The sequence below is a fragment of the Microtus ochrogaster genome, chromosome 7 (genome assembly GCF_000317375.1).
Source record: "Microtus ochrogaster isolate Prairie Vole_2 chromosome 7, MicOch1.0, whole genome shotgun sequence".
Classification (NCBI taxonomy): domain Eukaryota; kingdom Metazoa; phylum Chordata; class Mammalia; order Rodentia; family Cricetidae; genus Microtus; species Microtus ochrogaster.
In genome coordinates this window covers 23,149,015-23,157,444 of record NC_022014.1, presented here as the reverse complement: position 1 = coordinate 23,157,444, position 8,430 = coordinate 23,149,015, and the positions used below count along the sequence as shown (strand labels likewise).

At 46.5% G+C, this 8,430-nt stretch overlaps 1 protein-coding gene across 2 annotated transcripts in view; it reads right to left on the bottom strand.

The window, feature by feature from the left end:
* Positions 1–8,430, bottom strand: part of Rph3al (rabphilin 3A like (without C2 domains)) — a 145,311-nt gene that overhangs the window by 121,019 nt on the left and 15,862 nt on the right. The window lies entirely within an intron of this gene.

Here is an 8,430-nt window from a genome sequence, read left to right as displayed (position 1 = left end):
CTTCCTTCCTTCCTTCCTTCCTTCCTTCCTCCCTTCCTCCCTTCCTCCCTTCCTCCCTTCCTTCCCTCCCTCCTTTCTTTCTCCCTCCCTCCCCTCCCCTCTCCTTAAAGCACTTTCTAATTTCACTTGTGAGTTCTCCTTTTAGTATTTGGAGGAAGTTAGATTCTACATGTTTATGAATTCCCCAATTTCCTTCAGCTTTGATGCCCTAACTTATATTCCAGGAGAGTTAGAGAACATGCTTTATATGACTTCAATCCCTTTAAATTTATTGAGCTGTGTTCTCAAGCCTAGCATGTAGTCTCTCCTGGACGATGCTTTGTGTACGATTATGAAGCCCCAGCTGCTGTGGGTAGCATAATCTATAGATGTCTGGTAAGCCTCGTTGGTTTATAATGTCAAGTGTTTTTTCCTTATTGATCCTCTGCCTATATGTGCATCCACCATTGCAAACAAAACCTCAAATCCAGCAATGGTGGCACATGCCTGTAACCCCAGCATTCAGGAGGGTGAGGTAAGAGGGTTGCAAGTTCAAGGCCAGACTGTGCCATACAACAAGGGTGTAGTGGTGGTGTCTTTAATCCCAGCATTCAGGAGGCAGAGGCAGGTGGATCTCTGTGAGTTTGAGGCCAGCCTGGTCTATATAGGGAGTTCCAGGCCAATGAGCACTACCTAGTGTGAGATATTGTCTCAAAAATAATAAAATAATTAACTAAATATAAAGCAAAAGACCTTGAAGCCTGCAACTATCATTGTTGAATTTCCCATTTCTCCCATCTTCCCTGTTAATTTTGCTCTCTATAGTAGTTTGGGGGTCAGTTATTGATATATATATATTTAGCATCTTAAATGTCCTCTTCACTTCAGTAATGATGTATATGTAATGGGTGTGTGCACAAATCACTGTGCACACACACCCAAGTGCATACATGGGAGGCCAAGAGGAGGACATCAAGTGTCTTCCTCTAATGTTCTCCACTTTATTCTCTTGAGGCTGAAGGTCTCCCACTGAACCTGAACCTGCTCCATTTAGGCAAGGCCAGTGAACTCCCAAGATCTTCCTTTCTCTGCCACCCAGCACTGGGGTTCTAGGCATGCATGGTCATGCCAAGCTTTTACATGAGGGTTGGGGAGCGAACTCAAGCCCTCATCTTTGTAGCAAAAGCATCCCACCCACTGAGACATCTTCCTAGTCCCTCTAGTAACTAGCCTTGGCCACTCCCACCCCTGCCACAGTACAGATGTTGACCAGCCTTGGCCACTCCCACCCCTGCCACAGTACAGGTGTTAACCAGCCTTGGCCACTCCCACCCCTGCCACGGTACAGGTGTTGACCAGCCTTGGCCACTCCCACCCCTGCCACGGTACAGGTGTTGTTTATGCGAGGCAAGCACCCCACCACTGCACTATGTTCTCAGTCACATTTTTTGTCTTAAAGTTTATTTTATCTGCTATTTTATAGGCATTTCATCTCTCTTTTACATGCATTGTATATGCATGTGTGCACGTACACATAGTTGCACATGAACACGTACATTCCATGGCAGGCATGTGGCGGTCAGAGAGAGGACATCTTCCAAGAACTGTTTCTCTCCCTCCACCCATGAGGACGGAAGTGAGGTGGTCAGGCCTTGAGCCAAGGGATTTTACCACTGAGTCATCTAATTGGGCCCCTTGTTAGATATTTTCTAACCTAACTGTTCATTAACCATCGTTTATTACATTTTAAGCTAATTCCTAACTGGTTACGAGATTATAATTGTAGATTATAATGCTAATTACAGTGTGTGTGTGTGTGTGTGTGTTACTAGGGATCAAACCCAGGCTTATACACATGATAGGCAATTTCTCTATCACTGAGCCACATCCCCAGTCCGTTTAATTAACATTTTAATTCATAACCACCTAGCTTGGATTAACACTGATTGAGTTTCAATAAAATACAGAAGCTTTGCTCCACTACACAGTCACGTGCTGCATAATGTTGTTTCAACCGACAAGGACCACACACACCACAGCCGTCTCATGAAGCCACGTCACCTAGTGAGACTGTAGCCATCTCAGGGCGCATGCCCCATAATGTCTGCACACTGATAAACTCAGGGTGCATGCCCCATAATGTCTGCACACTGATGAACTGATAAACTCAGGGTGCATGCCCCATAATGTCTGCACAATGATAAACTCAGGGTGCATGCCCCATAATGTCTGCACACTGATGAACAACCTAGCAATGACTTCTCAAGCCTGCCCCTGTCGAGTGGAACACGACTTAATTTTCTTCCCTTCCTCTTCCCTGGGCTATTCTTGTTATACAAATTAGCTTTTTATGGCATAAGCCTATTAGCAGTTTTATAATTATTTCTTTATACAGTGGTTTTACTAATCAGATAGGAGAATTATAAACAAAATGTATTTATGTCTTGCAACATGTTCTTTATCTTCTCACATGGATTTGAGTCATTCTGTAGTATCTTTTATAACACGGCCCAAGGATTCATTTTAGAATTTCTTACAGGATATATCTACTAATCACAAATTTTCTCAAATCTTCCCTTTCTTTCTTCCTTCCTTCCTTTTTTTCTTTCTCTTTCTTTTTTGGTTTTTTGAAATAGGATTTCTCTGTGTAGCCTTGGCTGGCCTCAAACTCAAGAGATGTGCCTGCCTCTGCCTCCTAAATGCGGGGAATAAAGGCACATGCCACCATTACCCAGCCAATTCTCTTTTTTTTTATTAAAAAAATTTTTTTATGTGCATTGGCATCAAAGCCCCTGGAACTGGAATTACAGACAGTTGGGAGCTGTCATGTAGGTGCTGGGAATTGAACCGCGGTCCTCTGGAAGATCAGCCAGTGCTCTTAACTGCTAAGCCATCTCTCCAGCCCCCTACTACCCATTATTTTTTAATTTTTTATATTTATTTATTATGCATACAATATTCTGTCTGCGTGCATGTCTGCAGGCCAGAAGAAGGCACCAGACCCCATTACAGATGGTTGTGAGCCACCATGTGGTTGCTGGGAATTGAACTCAGGACCCCTGGAAGAGCAGGCAATACTCTCAACCTCCGAGCCATCTCTCCAGCCCCTACCCATTTTTTTATTTTTATTTTTATTTCGAGACCAGGTTTCTCCGTAGCTTTCGGTTCCTGTCCTGGAACTAGCTGGAACTAGACCAGGCTGGCCTCGAACTCACAGAGATCTGCCTGCCTCTGCCTCCCGAGTGCTGGGATTAAAGGCGTGCGCCACCACTGCCCGACTACACATTATTTTTTTAAAAATAAGTTATCTGAAATGTTTTAATTTCTCCTGCATGTTATTTATTTACTTTTTATTTTAGGTGTATGTGTGTTTTGCCTCCATGCATGTCTGTGCACTATAAGTGGGCCTGGCGTCAAAAGGGGCCGGAAGAGGGCCCTAGATTCTCTGGACCCAGAATTGCCCATGGTTGTGAGTCACCACGTGGGTTCTGGAACTAGAACCTGGGTTCTCTGGAAGATCCTGACCACTGAGCCACCTCTCCAGCCCCTTAGCCATTCCTTCACTTTGAAGGACAGCTTGGCTAGCACTAAGCTTCTTAAACTTTTCCTGTGGCTTTATTTTTTAAAACATTTGTTTATTTACATGTGTGCATACACACATGAACATCATGGTACACATATGGAGGCCAGAGGACAACTTGTAGGGATCAGTTCTCTCCTTCCACCATCTGGGAATTGAACTCAGGTTATCTGGCTTGGTGGCAAGATGACCCTCTGAGCCATCCATCTTGCTAGCCCAGTATAAACTTCCTAAGGATTACTTGCCTTTCTTTCTTTTTTGACTTTATTATATCACATACATTTTTTGAACCAGGGTCTCACTCACTATGTAGCCCAGGCTAACATTGCACTTGTAATCCTCCTGCCTCAGCATTAGAGTGGTTAGTGTGTACAAGCAGACACAACTTTCCTGCTTAATTTTTTGTTTTGTTTTGTTTTGTTTTTTTGAGACAGGGTTTCTCTGTAAAACAGTCATGACTATTCTGGAACTCATTCTGTAGACCAGGCTGGCTTTGAACTCAGAGATCCACCTGCCTCTAACTCTTGAGTGCTGGGATGAAAGGCAAACACCACCACCACCCTGCTCCTCCCTAGTTCTCAGGAACTTTAACTACTCAGTTTGAGTTCAGTCATCTCTTCCCCTATAGACAAGGCCAGGCTCTTTGACAGCTGGAGGCTCGCATGTTGTAATCCTCTTTGCAGTGATGATCTCAAGTGTAGCTAAATGACGAATGGCAGATGCAGCTGTCAGTGTGTTCTAACTTCCTGAAGACAAGACCCATCTCTCCCCCAGCAGCAACAGAGCCTGGCACATGGAGGACTCCCAGTAAATGTTTGCTCAGGGAATGAATGACACCCACCACCGAGGAGGCTGAGTTACTCCATTCAAGTTTTCACTCCTGAAACAATACTAAATACTAAATAAATGACTTGACATACTGTATGACTGAGTTAGCTCCTTGCACTCAGATCCCATCGCCCCAAGTCAGACAGGCCCTATGTGGTCACTGGTCACACGGGATAGATTTTTTTAAAACCCAGTCACACTACAAAGTCAACCAGAGCTCACTGGAAACAGCCCAGATCGGTGACAGCTCATTTGACTCCCAGACTGAGAAATAAGCACTGGCTGCTGAAGTGCTTGAGTGCTGGGATGAAAACATTGAGGGGGTTGTGCTACACTCCTGTAGCATGAGATGACCAGGACACTTGCGCTGGAGAGCCTGCAGACTGGGAGACTGTCCTAGGGACGCCTTGTCTGTGGGTCCTTCATATGGCTCCATAGGGCTACAGACTGATTCCCCAGGTGGTCCTACACCTCCAGTTAGCCCCTGCAACCTGAGTTCCCAGATCCTTCCCCTGGGATGTCCCCAGACCCATCCCAGAAGCCCAAAGCAGCCTAGGGTCTGTATTCCCAGAACACATTAGCAGAGCTCACAGGGTCCGCTTCCCAGAATTCTATGGTCCTGCTACTGCATCCCTAACAGCAGTCTTGCATTTACTAAGGACCTAGCACAGTGCCAGGCATACTACAGGGGCATGACTGGACAGGGGCTGGGGACAAAACTCACTGGCAGGAAGTTCACATAGAATACACAGGGCTGTAGGTTTGAATGTGGGTGTGGGGAAGGCTGCACACCCTCCCCTGTTCAAGGCAGAACTTTTACTGCTTATACCTCCTCTGAGGTATAACAGGATACGGGCAGGTGGCTCTCTCACTTCTATTGAGTGAACGCGGGGTGGGGAATGTACTTATGCAGTACAACTGCCTATTTCTAGGAGGGCTGAAGGCAATTTGGGGGCTAAATGTTATAAAAAAAATAAACGAGGATTAAAAAAAAACAACAAACAAACAGGAACCAAGCTGAAGAGATGACTCTGGAAACCCCACGATTTAGCTGGGCATCATGTCTGACTCAGAGCGCTTGGCCGCCCCAGAAACAAGGTGAGCACTAAGGCCATGTGACACCCCTTACAATCAGACAGAGGTGGTTCTGAGTATGAACCCCATTCACAGTGATCCCAGGTGCAAAAAACCACTCCTGGGGCAAGCTAGGGACACCCTGATACTAACACAAGCCACCCCCATGGCATGGAGCCGTTCTTCTAACTGTTGTATATAATTTCTCATGATGCCTACCGCAATACCACGGATACCCCATTGTCAGCTGAGGAAGCCGGGGTTCACAGAGAGCCGCAGAGAATGGAATCAAGAGAACCAAGGTGAAAGCTCTAGGCGGGGCCCTCTTCTTGTGACCCCTCAACTGTGCTCGCACTGCCCACACCAGCAGACCAGAGCGCCAGGCCCCTCCAGTCCAGCCCTTCCCACAGAGGCTCCCTTCTCTTCACTCCTAAGCGTCTGTCCTGAGACAGCCAGTGTTGGGATTCTGTTACCCTCTGGGGGCCCCTGCAAATGGCTGCAGGGGCCCCCACCTGTCGTGTTTTACAAATATATCTCTTCTCGACTCATATACCACGAGCAGGTTCTATTTCCAGCAGCCTTCTGCTGTGTGTGCTCTTCTGGCTGTTTCCACGCGCTATGTGTCCCCTAGGCCACATCCACCCTAAGGGTCCCTGTTCTGCACCTGTTAGAAGTGCTCACATCTGACATTGTCACACAGTGCTCTCTCTTACAGCAGTGGAGGCCATGGTGCATGCCTCTGACTGTCCTCAGCTACCACACAGGCCCAGGCTCTGGACACAGCACAGTACAGAGTCGGCATAGAGTTCATCCTGGCTGTCCCCTGGCCTATTCTTCCCCGCCTGATCTCACTGTGTGAGCTGGATGGGGACTTTCAAGTCTACAGTGGCAGTTTCAACTCCATGCAGAGTCTCTGCATTCTTAACTATTCCATTTTGCTGAATTATTAATATTCCCTGATCATTCTACCAAGAGTGACTCGCTTCCTCTTGACACCAGAACTTAAGATGGATTGGTGGGGGGCAGTGTCTTAAGGCCAGATCAGTCCACAGGGCACAACCGTAAGAGATGTTTCTCTGGGGACATCACTGCCCCGGCCACTTAGAAACCATAGTAATCAGGCATGGTGGTAAATCTCTATAACCAACACTAGGGAGGCTGAGCAAGACTATAAGCTCCAGGCCAGCCTGGTTCACAAGATCCTGTCTCCCCAAACAAAAGTGATCACCATAAAACACTAAAAAGGAGCCAAGTGGTGGTGGCACGCGCCTCTAATCCCAGCACTCGGGAGGCAGAGGCAGGCAATTCTCTGTGAGTTCGAGGCCAGTTTGTTCTACAGAGCGAGCTCCAGGACAGGCTCCAAAGCTATACAGAGAAACCCTGCCTCAAAAAACAAGACCAAAAACTGGAAAAGACAAAGATTAAAACAAGGCACTCCATGCACTCCTCTTCCTTTGTTAGCAAACTGCCACAATAAACCACTCAGGCCAAAGCTGTCTTCCACATGAGGTCCCCACAGGGCACACAACCCACAGAAGTGAATTTGGCACACCCACCATGTCCGCAACCATTGGCAGCTCTAGCGGAACAAAATGTTCACAGCAGAAACCTATGTAGTCGTACCTGACAGACTGCTGGGTTCGGATCACATTGAAATCCGAACCACTAAGGGACAGTACTAGGATGCTGGGTCTTTGGGAGGTGATCAGACCATGAGGGTAGGGCCCTCATGATGAGATTAATGATCCTACAAAAGATGCCCCAGGGGCTGGTAAAACACTTGTCACGCAAACATGATAGCATCCACGAGAAAAAGCCAAGAGTTGCAGAGCCCATCTGTAACCCCACTGTTGGTAAATGCAGAGACAGGAGGATTTCTGGGGGTTATTGGCCAATCAGTCTAGCAAAATCAAAAAGCTTCAGGTTCAGGGAGAGACCCCCATCTCCAAAACTAAGGTGCTTTGGGAGTCTCTTGGACAACTTCACCAAAAGCCCCAAAGGCAGCTGCTCATGTCTGGCCTTGGTGGTTTTGTTAGGGGGTCTTTGGCTCTTAGAAGGAGCACTGTCAGCTCAGATAATTAAACTTCATTTAAATTATACATCCATATTTACACACAGAATCATGTATTATAGGGTTCTTTTTAAAAGATAATTTGCTGGGGCTGGAGAGATGGCTCAGTGGTTAAGAGCATTGCCTGCTCTTCCAAAGGTCCTGAGTTCAATTCCCGGCAACCACATGGTGGCTCACAACCATCTGGAATGAGGTCTGGTGCCCTCTTCTGGCCTGCAGACATACACACAGACAGAATATTGTATACATAATAAATAAATAAATATTTTAAAAAAAGATAATTTGCTAAGGGTATGATTGTTTATACCACCTATTGCTATTGCCCTTGGCTGTCCCTCAGAAGTGAGACACCATCACTTCAGACACACAGGTTCCTTAACTGGAACTGACCTGAAGACTAGCTTCATGGTACAAGTCAGTGCTATGCAAGCTTCCAAAGAAGGGAAGCAACCAAAAGCCCTACCTAGCTATAACTCATGTGACTCAAGACAACCAGCCTGGCTTGACACGCTAAGGGTGCAGTAGTGGCGCACACAACGTGCTAGCTACCAACAGCTCTCTAGTTGGACTTCAGATCTGTTCAACAAGAGGGAAATCATGCCTGGTACTGCAAACCTAGACAACCGTGAAGGGCTAGCAAAGTCATGGATCTTGGAGAAGAACCTACAGTTACCATTTTATTAACCAGCACAATCCCTAACCAAAGGCTAGGGGGAACATTCTGGAAGAGAGGGGAGAGGATCAGGGAATTTACAGTGTCTTCTAATAATATCAGAAGCTTTAGCCATACAGTCTCACCAACATGACTGTCTAAACATGAGCTGAACAAGGACAATCCAAAGTGGATGGGGGAAGTTCATGGGGCCTCAGCCCTACACAAAGAGTTACAGGCAACTAA